A 12,566-nucleotide genomic window follows, 5' to 3' on the forward strand; every position below is an offset into this window, starting at 1 on the left:
TGCACAACTGTGTCCCTTTCCTTCCAAAACCTTGTCTTATTTCCTTTCACAGTGGGAGCCGCAGTGGCTCAGAGTGTTTGGGGTGTGTAGTGAATGGAAGTGGGGTTGGGGCTTCTCCACGGCCTCTGTGGGGTATGTGTGCATGCGTTGACCCAACTGGTGTTGTCCAGTGAGTGCTCACTGGCAGGTGCTAGGGCTGCCAGCGGTGCCCACAGGGAGCATCTGGAAGCAGGCACCACAGTGCTCAGCACTAGCAGCACATGAGGAGGAAGAGGCACAGGGTTCCCAAGTGTGCGTGGGGTCTGCAGATCTTCAGAAGTGCAAGCTGATCTAGAATCCGCCAAGTCCTGGGTTCAGGCAGGTGCGAGAGTCAAGGGGAACACTCAGCAGAAGGCAGTTCCTGGGTCTGCTGTTCAGGGGGTCCTTTTAGCTGGATGGAGAGGAACCCAGACTTCTGCGTTTTCCCCCAGCTGTCCCCCAGGGAGTCCAACGTGGGTACTGAGGTCAAGAAGTGCTGTGCTGAACTGAAATTTCACATCGGCCGTTTATCATGAATATTCATGAAATCACAGTAAGAAAGACGGAGGAACCTGGGGTACACACCTGTAATCTCAGCTACTTAGGGAAACAAGAGTTCCATCTCAACCAGAAAACTGAGCATAGTGGTGCATACAAGTTAGCCCAGGCTATGATCTAAGGATAGCCTCAGACAAAAGCACAAGACCCTATCTGAAACTAACTAAAGCTACAGAGGGCTGGGAGCACGGCTCAAATGTTGGAATACTCGCCAAGCAAGCGCAAGGCTCTGCGTTCAAACTTTAGCACCACAAAAAAGACAAGATCAATGAAATGCAATTCTTATCATTTTAGCATTCCATTTATGAAAGATGGATGTTTTCCCCAACTTGAAGACGATGTTGAAAATGTAGGTGGTACGATGGGTGAAGAAAATGAGGAAGTTTTCTTCACATACATTACTTTTCCCCCATCATTAGTAACTCTGAGTTACCTATTTTCTCCACAGAGAAATAATTACTATAAAATCATTTTTTTCCTAGCAAGAAGTGATGTAAGAGAAGGAACAAACAATAAAAATAGACACAAAAAAGTATTAATGTGGACATCAAGTTACTAGTTCATAAATAATTTTGTTTCTGAATTGTGTAATGACAGAGATATTTGTCAACTTGAAACACTTAAAATTTGTTACGTTTTATTGTTATTCTAAGTATGTATTCATTGTATACCAAAGTTTTATTTGTAATTTGTGTGTGTGTGTGTGTGTGTGTGTGTGTGTGTGTGTGTGTGTGTGTGTGTGTGTGTGTGTGTGTGAGTTCTGGGGCTTGAACTCAGGCCTTGGTGCTATCCCTGAGCCTTTTTTTTTTTGCACAATGCTAGGTACAGATCAGTTTCTAGCTTTTTATTTTTTGGTGGTTAAATGGAGATATAAGCCTCATGGACTTTCCTGCCCCAACTGGCTTTGAACTGCGATTCTCAGATCTCAGGCTCTTGAGTAGCTAGGATTATAGGCATGAACCATCAGTGCCCGGCTTGTGATTTTTAAAATTCCTTTTCTCAAGGAGGGAGACTTAGAAACGCCAGGTTCTGTGAAGCCCTGATCCAACACAGTTCCCTGCTGGAAACCAACTTTTCCTCTCTTCCTCACTAACAAAATTCTCTAATTTTTAATCTATCTGAAAAATGCCTCTCCAGTTAAAAAAATGGTTTTGTTCAGCTGCCTGTGAAGTGAGAGGTGACCATTTAATGCTATTTGGTCAACCAGACAGAAGTCTCTAGAAAAGCAGTTAAAACCAGCTGACTCAGGGGTACAGGGGACCTTTCTCCTTGACTGGAATAACAATGAATGCTGGAAGGCAGGCAGCCATCTTGGCACCTTGAAGACACCAGAAGGAAGAAAATTACATGCTGTAGACAAAGGAGTGACTGACAGATAAAGTGAGGAATGGCCACCGTGGACTTGGGGATTGTTCCAGCCACTGCAGAGGAGATTTCTAAGACTCACAGCCAAATGCAATCCTTAACTGATAGTTGTATCAAAGTAATACAAACCCAGTGGTTTCAGTAACAGAAACTTACTGTCTTGAGTGGTGCAGGCTCTCTGGGAGGGTGCAGGGAAAGTTCTGCTGCAAGCCGGGCTCCCAGCTTCTTTCTTATGGCTGCTGCTAGTCTTCTTGAGTTCCTGGACTAGTTGATACACAGCCAGCCTCGGCCTGCGTGTGACATGGCCGTTTTCTCCTATGTGCCTCTGGATCCAATTCCCTATTTTTGTAGAAGCTGGAGTCCAGGTCACCTAGTTCAGTATGACATCTTCTTAACTGATTGCATCTGCAATGTAATTCTAGTTCTAAACAAGGTCACATTGTGAGGTTCGGGGAGTTAGGATTTCAACAAGTATTCCTTCAATGGGAGAGAGTGAGACACCTATGCAAATCCTCATCCCCAAGGCCTTCTCCCTCCCGCTGGGTCCAGGTCGGAGCAGGGCCTGCAGATCCTACCTCCTCTGTGGCTCTGCTTCCCCTTCACCATCGTCTCCTGCTCCCCCGGGGTCCACGCTAGTCTCCTCCGGCCCGCACGCCCCACCCAGCCAGGGCATCAGTTCGCCAGCCTCGGATCGAGGGAGGCCGGCGGTGATTCTCCATGGCCAGGTGACTTGCCTGGAGGAATGAAGCGTACGCCCTGCACCGTGCGTCCCACCCAGTGCAACTTGCCCCCTGCCCTCCATACTGCCCTAGAGGACTGTGGGTACTCGGCTGGAGGAGCGCCCCCCCCCAAGGTGGACCCCAGATTGACTTTGGGGAACAGAGACCCACCGGCCCAGGTAGGAGGAGGAGTGTAAGCAAGAAGCAAGCCTGGAACGCTGGGGGCTTATTTGTTACTGTGGCTCCACGCGGCTTACCCTGACTGATACAGGTGCTGCTTTCGGGCAAGTCAGCCCTCACAGGCTCCTCCCCGCACCTGCCAGCCCGGGGGCCGGCCACGCCCCTCCTCCCGGCCACGCCCCTCCCGGCCAGGCCCACGCGGGGAGCGTCCACGGCGTCTCAGGCCCACGGCGTGCTCGTTCCCGTGTCCTCGAACCTCTCCGCTTAACCTCGGGTCCTTCGAGGTTCCAGTCCCCGCCCAGGTCGGGCACTCCGCGTGAAACATACCCGGGAGACTCCCGCGGTGGGCCTTTCTGGAAGTCCCTCCCGGGCACGGCGTGGACACACGAGGCGCGGGGAACCCGAGGGGGGGGTGCTCGGCGGCGGGACCCTGGCCCCGCCGGGACCCAGTGCGCACGCTCCGGACGCGGGGTCCTCGCGCAGAACCGCTCCCGGCGTCGGCCCCGGGCGGGGCGGGGCGGGAACCACGCTCCCTCCCTGACTGGCGGGACGACGCGCCAATAGGAGGAGCTCCTCGGGGGAGGGGCGGGGCCGCGCGGTGAGCCGGCGCCCGGCCGCCTCAGGAGCTGCAGCCGCGAGCCCGGCACGCGCCGGCCGCCCGCGCGAGCTCGCGACCCCCGCCGCCGCCCAGCGTGTGCGCCTCCGCCCGCCTTTCCTCGGCTGCCGCCGCCCATCTTATTTGATGTTTTGCACGCGTTCGTTTTCCGTCCCGGTTAGTCCTTCGTAAGGCGGCGGCGGCGGCGGCGGCGGGCGCTCGGGCGGGGCGGTTCGGCCGGAGGATGCGGCGCGGGGCTGCGCTCGCCACGCCCGCCGCTGCTGCCCGGCCCGGCCCGGGGCGCCGAGCAGGTAGGTGCCGGGGCGCCGCGGGGGGACGGCGAGCGGCGGCGGGGCCCGCGGACTCGGGGCCGACGGGAGGCGCCGCGGCGGGGCCGCCCTGCCCGCCCGCCCGCCCGGCCCGCCCGCCGTCCGGGCACCCTCCCGGCCGCGGCCGTCGCCCCCCGGGCCGCCGCTCCCCCCCCCCGCGCCCCCCGGCCCCGCCCTTCCGCTCCCCTACCCCCGGCCCCGCCCCGCCCCTCTCACGACACCCCGGTCTCCACCGCTCTCCTCACGCGCCCCGGCCTCCGCGCGGGGGGCGTGGCCGCTCGGCCGTAGGTAGGACCGTGGGATCCGGGCCCGGTGCCCCGGGGGTGGAGCCCGGGGGCGGCCGCGGGGGGGGGGGTGGCGGACGGGAACGGTGCGGGCCGCCCCGCACCGCGCGCACGGCCCTCGCCGCCGCCGCCGCCCGCGGGCTGCTCCGCCCACGTGGGCGCCGCGGAGGGGGCGCCGGGATGCGGAGAAAGGCGGGTTCCACCCGGGCCCGCGGCGACGGCGGGCGGGGGCGGGCGGCCCGCGCGGCCCGGCACCTTGCGCGCAGCCCGGCGCCTCCGCGGCCCTGCGCGCGCCCGCGCCGCCCGCCCCCCACTCCCGCTCCGGCCAGGCCGGCGTCTTCGCCTTGCGAGCCTCCTCCCAGCCCACCCTCACCGGCCGCCCTGCTCCAGAGCCCGCCCGCCGCGGCTCAGCCTCCAGCAGGCGCCAGCCCTTCCTTCCCCGGTACCGTCGGCATCTCGGGCGGGCGCTCCTCCGCCCCCTCCCCCTGTGCACACACTGGCACACTGCCCCCGGGCCTTGGACGGTAGATCCCCTCCGTGGGAACGCCTTTCCTTCACCTGGCCAAGGTCAGGGAGTGTCCCTCGCCAGGCCACGGCTTCCCTTCGTACATCTGACCGGGTGGGGCACTAATGTCCTTTGGCCTGTGCCTCCCAGGTCAGAAGCTCTGCCAGGAGCAGCTTCAGACCTCTCCCCTCTCCACGCACGGCGAATGTCACCTCCCCCATGAGGGCTCCGGGATGGGGGCGGGGTTAGTGGTCAGGACCCCTCCCCGGGCGCATGCTGCTGTACATGCTCCTACAAGCTTCCCAGTGCCAGGCGCCCTGCTCCAGAGTTGGAGGGAGCTCTCACCTGCGTCCTTAACCAGCAAGAGCCCGCAAGCATGCTTGAGCACAGTGAGACAATTCACTTCTGCATAAAACATCCCTAGCTCACACTGCCCATAATCTATGCGGCATGTACCACATCCTGGCTTCCCAGGGCCACCCTTTCCTTCTCCCCGCAGGCTCCTGGATGGGTCCTTACACTGGTTGTTCACATACATGGGATGGTTGTCTCTTCCTTTGTTTGTATGGAGAACTCCTATTCATACAGTAAGGTCCCACACTCAGTTTTTCTTGAGTGGGCCAGATTGGTGGTTCCCTCACGGGTACCTGTCAGAACTTTACACATAGATACAGCATAGTATGCATCTGCTCCTCCCCTCCCCCCTTAAGCAGATCTAGTGTCTGGGGACACAGTGAGGTCGGAGGCCCGAGCCTGCCTTTGTGGGAATCCTCTGATTTCTGTAGACAGTCATGAGCAGTGTCATGGCTGCAGAGAGGGACACGGTGGGCTTTACCCTTCTTTCCTGGCTGCTTGAGGACCGGATCTGCAGACCAGCTAGAGATGACATCCAGACCCTGCTCTCACTTACCTGTGGAGTGCCTGTCCTCTGGGCTTTCTAACCCAATGGGGGTTTTCCCTTGGAGGAATTGGGGGTAGCTGCCACATGTCCCTATTCTCCTAGGTCAGCCTCTTCCTCCACAGTAGGGGACCAACTTGCAAGGTTTCTGAAGTTAGACTAATCTGTGTCCTGTTTCTGACTGCTGTGTGGTCTTAGGTAAGAAGGTTGGCCTCTCTGAGCATTCATTTCCTAAACCAGTGGGCAGTGGTCTGGCTGGGCATGGGTGGCTCTTTTGAAGAGGAAGTGTGTGATGAGTGGTAACAACACACTTCCTTAAACTTTGTCAGAAGCGAGTGCCACATTGGAGGTCCCCCTTTGTCCTCCAGCCAACAGTGGAGCTAGTGACATAGCAGCAGCCACCTGCCCAGAGAGTGGGGCTGGGTCAGAGTGGCAGGGCCTGACTGTCTGTGTTCAGTGGCTTTGTCTGAGGAAGGGAGCTGGGGTTATGCAAGGAGTTGTGGTGCTCATTGCTTCACCTCCCACTCCTGCCAGGCACGGTGGCACAGCCGCTGAGGTATGGAGCACCTGATGAGGGAGGAGCATTTGCAGGGCAGAGTGCTCGGCAGGCACTCCCTGGCTCACTGCCATGGCCCACACCCACAGTGAAAAGCACCTTCCTGCGAGGCCGCCAGCATGTGAGATTAGGCAGTGCACCTGCTGGTACCCCAGGCAGGGTGCACTAGGCCACGGCCACTGGGGCTGCCGCAGTCAGAGGCCCAGAGGGGGACCCCCCCCCCCCACTTCCGGACTGGCAGTGGGTCTTTCCTGTCCTGTCCTGTCTCTGGTCCTTATGCCTTTGGAGAAGGTGTTCTTTACTCCAGCCTTTCTGGGGACAGGGGCAGTGCAGGAGGGGTGGGGCTAGGCTGGGAGGGGTGCTTACCCAGCGCAAGGCTAGCGTTCTACCGCTTGAGCCACAGCACCGCTTCTGGTTTTCTGGTGGTTAATTGGAGATAAGAGTCTCACGGACTTTCCTGCCTGGGCTGGCATTGAACCACGATCCTCAGGTCTCAGCCTCCTGAGTAGCTAGGATGACGGGCGTGAGCCACTGGTGCTTGGCAGCACCTGGGCTTTTGCTAGGGGCCGGCCAGCCAGGACTTGCTGCCTATTTTTGTAAATAAAGTTTTATTGGCACACTTCCACTTACGTATGAATGGTCTGGGGTTCTGTGCTGTGCAGGTTTGGGAGGCTCCTCCCTCTTGGAGCTGGGGCTGGAGCCTGACTGGGAATGTCCAGGAAACACTGGAGCGGGGCAGGATCCTGTTGGAAAGCAGAAGGGAGAAGATGGGCTTGCCAGGAACAGGTGGCTCACGCCTGTAATCCTAGCTACTCAAGAGGCTGAGATCAGAGGGTCATGATTCAGAGCCAGCCTGGGCAGAAAAGTCTATGAGATTCATGTCAAGTGAACCACCAGAAAACTGGAAGTGGAGCTGTGGCTCAAAGTGGTAAAGTGCTAGCCTTTAGTGAAATTGCTCAGGGACAACGCCCATGCCCTGAGTTCAAGCCCCACAACTGACAAAAAAAAGTCAGAGGCTGAGAATGTGGCTCAGGGGTAGAGTGCTTGCCTAGCATGCATGATCCCCTTGTTTGATTCCTTAGTACCACATAAACAGAAAAAGCCAGAAGTGGAGCTGTGGCTCAAATGGTAGAGTGCTAGCCTTGAGCAAAAGAAGCTCAAGAACAGTGCCCAGGCCCTGATTTCAAGCTACAGGACTAGAAAAAAAAGAAAAAAAAGGTGGACTCCTAGGGCAGTAGGTGGGGCGGGCATTCTGGGGGGGAGGGAAGGGAACAGAGCTCTGATCTGGCCTTTGGAGTATTTATTTACAAGACTACCCCAGGAGATATTTTGGTTCTTTTAAGTCTGCAGAAGCGAATGGAGAAATGTGGTCTTTCTAAATCAGTTTCCATTGGTAAAGTGCTTACCCAGCACTGAAGTTTTTGCCAGGGGCTGGCAAAGCTAAAGCTTGCTGCCTGTTTTTGTAAATAAAGTTTTATTGGAACACAGCCACACCCGCTTGTGTTTGAATGGCTGAGCGATGCTTTGCATCATCTTGATAGAACTCAGCAGTGGTGGCAGGCATCTGTGAGGCTCCAAATGTTTACTGCCTGATGCATGGAGGTGGGGGGTGAGGAGGACTGTGTCCAGGGTGTGTGTGTGTGTGGGAGGGAGGTGGGAGGGAAGCTGCCCTGTGCTCTGAGTTCCACTAGTCCCTGAGGGGAGCCTCTAAGCCATGGGCCTAGAGAAGGTCTGAAGCCTGCAGAGGGCAGCACAGCTGGTCAGTTCCAGAGAAGGATGTGAAGGCAAGAAGCTTGCCTCCAATCCCGGAGATTTGTCTATCTTATCATCTCTAATTGAGTTTTGCTAGATTCAGAACGTAGTGTGCATAATGTCTACCTAAAACAAATATTGTTGACGATTTCTTTATGGCCTAGCATCTGACCAATTTTTAGATGTATTTTTATGTGTGTATTTAATATTTAATAATGGCTCATATAGCAACCCCCTTTAAGTGCACAGCTCAGTGGCATCACTGCCATCCATCTCTAGAACGTTCCATCATCCCAGTCTGGCAGCTCAGGCTCTTCATCATCGATTGCCTCTTGCTGTCTGGTGGGAATTTTCCAGAGCAAAGCAAATTTGAGGCCTCCTGGTTGGGCCAGCAAGGTGATGATATCATCTCTTCTCCTCCCCTTCCTGGGTACCAGCTAAGCTGTCAGGTGTCTGTAGCCCTCAGATGCCCCTCACACCTCTTTGGGGAATGGGGTGACCCCTACCCCCATAGCAGCCACAAGATTTGGTCTCTGAGGAAGCCAGCCTTACTCAGCAACTGTGTACATCTGTGCTCAGGACCCCTCCTGTGTCTTGAAGCTTGGGTGCAGGCTGCCATCCTTCGCTCCCCTGGCCCAGCCTTGGCTGAAGGGCCACTGTCGGGAGAGAAAGGGGCTCTGTGTGCGCCGCAGGGCTGTTCTTTGTGGCCTAATGCTCTTGTGTATGCCAGGTCAGAGGCATGCTGGCTCCACTCACTGGCCTGGGACCGGCTCTGGTCCCTTCCTCCAGGCTGGAGGTGCCCGCTGCCGGGGAGGGGAAAGCACACGTGGAGCCTCGGAGGGACCTGGTGATGTGGCTCACCTTTCTTGAGCCCAGGACCTCTGTCTTCTCTCAATTTCTCTGATGCTTCTGGAGGCGGGCACAGTGTCTGCTTGCTCTGACTTGGAGTGTTATTTAGTGTGGTCACAGTCTGTCTTCCACAAAAGCATTCTTTGATTCTCTTTTTCTACTTCCCTATTTTTTTGGGGGGGGGCGGGGACTCTACTGGTTTTGAACTTAGGGTTTACTAAGAAAGTGTTCTACCACTTGAGCCATAGCTCCAGACCTTTTTTGCTTTAGTTACTCTAATTATTTTTTCAGATAGGGTCTCATTAACTTCTTGCCAGGGCTGGCTGCCAAAAACAGATCCTTCTGACCTCTATGCAGAGATCATTGGTAGCTGGGATGACAGGAATGTAACCACCATGCCTGATGCATGGAGGACTGTGTGCAGGGTGTGTGTGTGGCGGGGTGGGGGGAAGCTGCCCTGTGCTCTGAGTTCCACTAGTTCCTGAGGGGAGCCTCTAACCCTCTAACATGGGCTAGCTTCAAGACAGCGATCCTCCCAATCTACTCCTCCCTAGGGGTTGAGATTAGAGGTGTGAACCACCACACCTGACCTTCTTTCCTCTGTTTAAAAACTTGAGTTGAAAAAAAAAAAACACTTGAGTTGAAATTAACATAAGACGTAACCATTTTACAGCATGGTGGCACTTAGTACATTCACATTCTCCTCTATCTAGTTTCAAAAACATTTTTATCCTTCTTTGTCAGAAACACTGGGCCTATTTTGTGTTCATCCTCTGTGGACTGACCTCTGCTGTGTGTTTCATAAACATGGAACTGTGCACTACATGGCTTTTGTTGGCCAGTTTTTCTCTGGGCATCATGTTTCCAAGGTGTATCAGAATCCTAGCAGGTGTTTGGGGTTCATTCTTTTTGGTGGCTGACTAATATTCCATGGTGTGTGGTTTCTATTCATCCCTTGGCGAACATCCGGGCTGTTGCCACCCTTGGTTATGATGACTGGTATCTATAGTGCTCTAGTTTTCCTTCGCTCTTTGCTCATTCATTCATCAGTTCGGCCACTTATCAAACAGCTGTGATTACCCCCTTTGTGCCGGCACTGTGCTGGGAGCGTTCATACTCGTCCACACTTTTCTTCAGAGCTGGAGGCTGGTTTGTTGGCTCTTGTTTCCCAGTAAGAGCGTGGGAACGCCCCAGAGCAGAAGGGACAAAGTGGGGGCCGAGGGACTGGCTGAGGGAGGCAGCTGGCATGAGCAGGGAGCCCTGGCCTCCTTTCTGCGGGTTCCTGGAACAGTCTGACTCTCTTCTTGGTTTAGTGTTTTGTGTTTACTAGGCGAAATGCTCCATGCTCTCACTTGCCTGGCTCCCTTCCATCTCCACACATCAACCTGAATTGCTGTTCCAGGTAGGGGCTCTACTTTCCGCTTGCCCTGGGCACCTGCAAGTGACAAAATGATTTTATTTCCTTATTTAGCACCAGCTCCCCCTCCTCCCTAACTAGAATAAAGTACCTTGAGGGGCTGGGTGTGGTGGCACAGACCTGTAATCATTGAAAGGCTGAGGTGGGTGGGAGGATCGAGCTCCAAGGCCAGCCTGGGCAAAAGTACAAGACTCTTATGTGAAATATGACTGAGACAAAGGGGAGAGGGCCTCAAGGTAGACCATGTGTCTAGCAACTGTCAAGCCCCGAGTTCAAGCCCCAATATCACCAGAAAAACAAAGCATCATGAACCTGCCTCCTGGCACCAGGCAGGGAATAGGTGCTCCCTGAGAGCTCACAGTTAACTGCTGCATGCAGGTGAATGTGACTCGCTCTGCCACCAAGGCACAGGGCTTGAGCCTTTTTCCACTTTTTCGTGTGAAATCCAGAGGACATTGTGCCCATGGGATTTGTGTGGGTAACACATGAATTAGCATAGGAGAGGGCCGAAAGCAGGGTCATGTTTAGTGACCGCTAATTCCCTGGCATTGATCTGGGAGGTGTAGGAGGCTCTGCCGTGGTGACCGTGAGTGCCCTGAGGCCAGGACTGCAGCTTGCCCCAGGTATCTGGTTTTTTTTTTTTTTTTTTGTCTGGTCATGGGGCCTGAACTCTGGGCCTGGGCGCTGTCCCTCAGCTCTTCAGCTCAAGGCTAGCACTCTACCACTTGAGCCACAGTGCCACTTCTGGCTTTTTTCTTATGTGGTGCTGAGGAATCGAACCCAGGGCCTCATGCATGCAAGGTAAGCGCTCTACCACTGAGCCACCTTCCCAGCCCTGCCCCAGTAATCTGGAGCCCAGATATGGCGCTAAGCTTGGTGACTCGGGTGCCTGTCCTGAGCTGCCCAGTGTGACTGTGGATGGAGACTGGGATGCGACCTTGAGAGGATCTGTGTGTCACAGGCTTCTGAATTGCACTTGTACATAAGTTTTTTTTAATATGACTACTAGAAAACTTCACATTACCAGCTGGGGGTGTGTAGTTCAGTGGTAGAGCACTTGCTTGGCATGCCCAAGGCCCTGAATTCCATCAGCACAGTTTTATGCTGGCTTATGTGACAGTCCTGTGGGCAGCACTGTGGGGGGCTGTCCCCCCGTGGGCAGGGCCAGGCTCAGTGGTGGCTGGTAGGGCTCACACTGCAGCTTTGCCCTCCATTGCATGTGTTCTGCATTTCACTTTTCTCCTCTGTAAAGAAGCTCAGTCTGCTGTCCAACAGTGACAAGGTACATTTGTTCTTAGCAGAGCTCCTCATGTCCTGCTAGGGCCTGGTGCCCCAGGTGCCCCAGATGGCGGGCTTAGAGAGGGGGTCCAGGCTTGCCCCAGCAGTGGCTTACTTTCCTAGGGAGGGAGACATGCTGTCCACACCATCTAAATAAAGAAGAAGTCTGTTTCTAAAGCTGGTGTGAGTTCTCTGAGGGAGGGGGTTGTGTGCACACCTGCTGGTGACAGCCAGGTTTCTCTCTGTGTGCCATCGGGGAGGTCGTGCAGTTGTTTCTCACCAGCCTACAGCCAAGGCGTTCACTTCGGTATGATCCAGGAGCATCTGGCCACTTCTGCTTGTAGTGGCTCCTGCTGGTGTCCCCAACTTATGCATCCTCCCGCAGTACAAATTGCACCAGGTCTTAGGAGTTTGAGCCTCACTTTCTGTGGGTTCTGAGTTCCAGAGACCTCTTGCAGGACCTACCAGTACAGGCATCACTGCTGCTGTTCTGGCCTGGCTTGCCCAGCTGGTTCTAAGGCGTGGCAAGGCTGTTCTGCTACTTTATGCTCTTTCTCTGTTTAAGACCCTTATTCCATTGCTTCCTACCTTACTGGAGAGGATTGCTTCCATCATCCAGCCTTGAGCTGTGAGGGAGAGTAGCGGTCCTTCACCTTGGGTGCTCTGGAGTTCTGGGGTGTCTTGGGGGCCGGGCCTCCAGGGAAGAGATGCTGAAGGAGGATGGATCCTGAGTTTGTCAGGGTCAGGAGGTGTTGGCCTCTTGGTCTTAATTGCCAACACATGCCTGCAGGTGTCCAGCACTGTGCCCCCTCCAGGGGGTCATGGGAGGTGGCTGTGCCCTCATAAAGTGGCACAAGCCCCCGGGGGCTGTGGAAGGCAGCAGTGGACCTTCCCTCCTGCCTGGTCTGCAGCACAAAGCTGTCAGGACTCGAGTTCGTGGAGTTCCATCTTGCCCCCACCTTGTAGAGTGGCCACTTGTAAGGCCTCTCATCCTCCCTCAGGAAGGTGGTGGTTAGTATCTTTGTATGCGCCATACTGTGCTTTGAATTCAGGGCCTTGCAGTTGCTAGGCAGATGCTGTACCACTTGAACCATGCTTCCCACCCCCCCCTTTGATTTATTTTTCAAATAAGAATCTCGCACTTATGCCCAGGCTGGCCTTGGATCCCCATCCTCTCACCTACCTCTGCCTTCCAGTTTGTACGTGCTGTCTTATGTGAGATGAATAATCGATTAACTTCCATTTACTGGAGCCAGAGAGAAA

At 55.3% G+C, this 12,566-nt stretch overlaps 1 long non-coding RNA gene across 1 annotated transcript; it reads right to left on the minus strand.

The window, feature by feature from the left end:
• Positions 1 to 477: 477 nt before the first annotated feature.
• On the minus strand, positions 478 to 3,276 carry LOC138826476 (uncharacterized). The gene is made up of 4 exons (XR_011371728.1): positions 3,168 to 3,276; positions 2,517 to 2,675; positions 2,098 to 2,311; positions 478 to 524 (listed from the first exon to the last, which is right to left on the minus strand). It is a non-coding gene; the product is annotated as an uncharacterized lncRNA (long non-coding RNA).
• Positions 3,277 to 12,566: the final 9,290 nt, after the last annotated feature.

This window comes from Dipodomys merriami, unplaced genomic scaffold, assembly GCF_024711535.1.
Source record: "Dipodomys merriami isolate MVZ:Mamm:240054 unplaced genomic scaffold, mDipMer1.0.p SCAF_143, whole genome shotgun sequence".
NCBI classification, from domain to species: Eukaryota; Metazoa; Chordata; class Mammalia; order Rodentia; family Heteromyidae; genus Dipodomys; species Dipodomys merriami.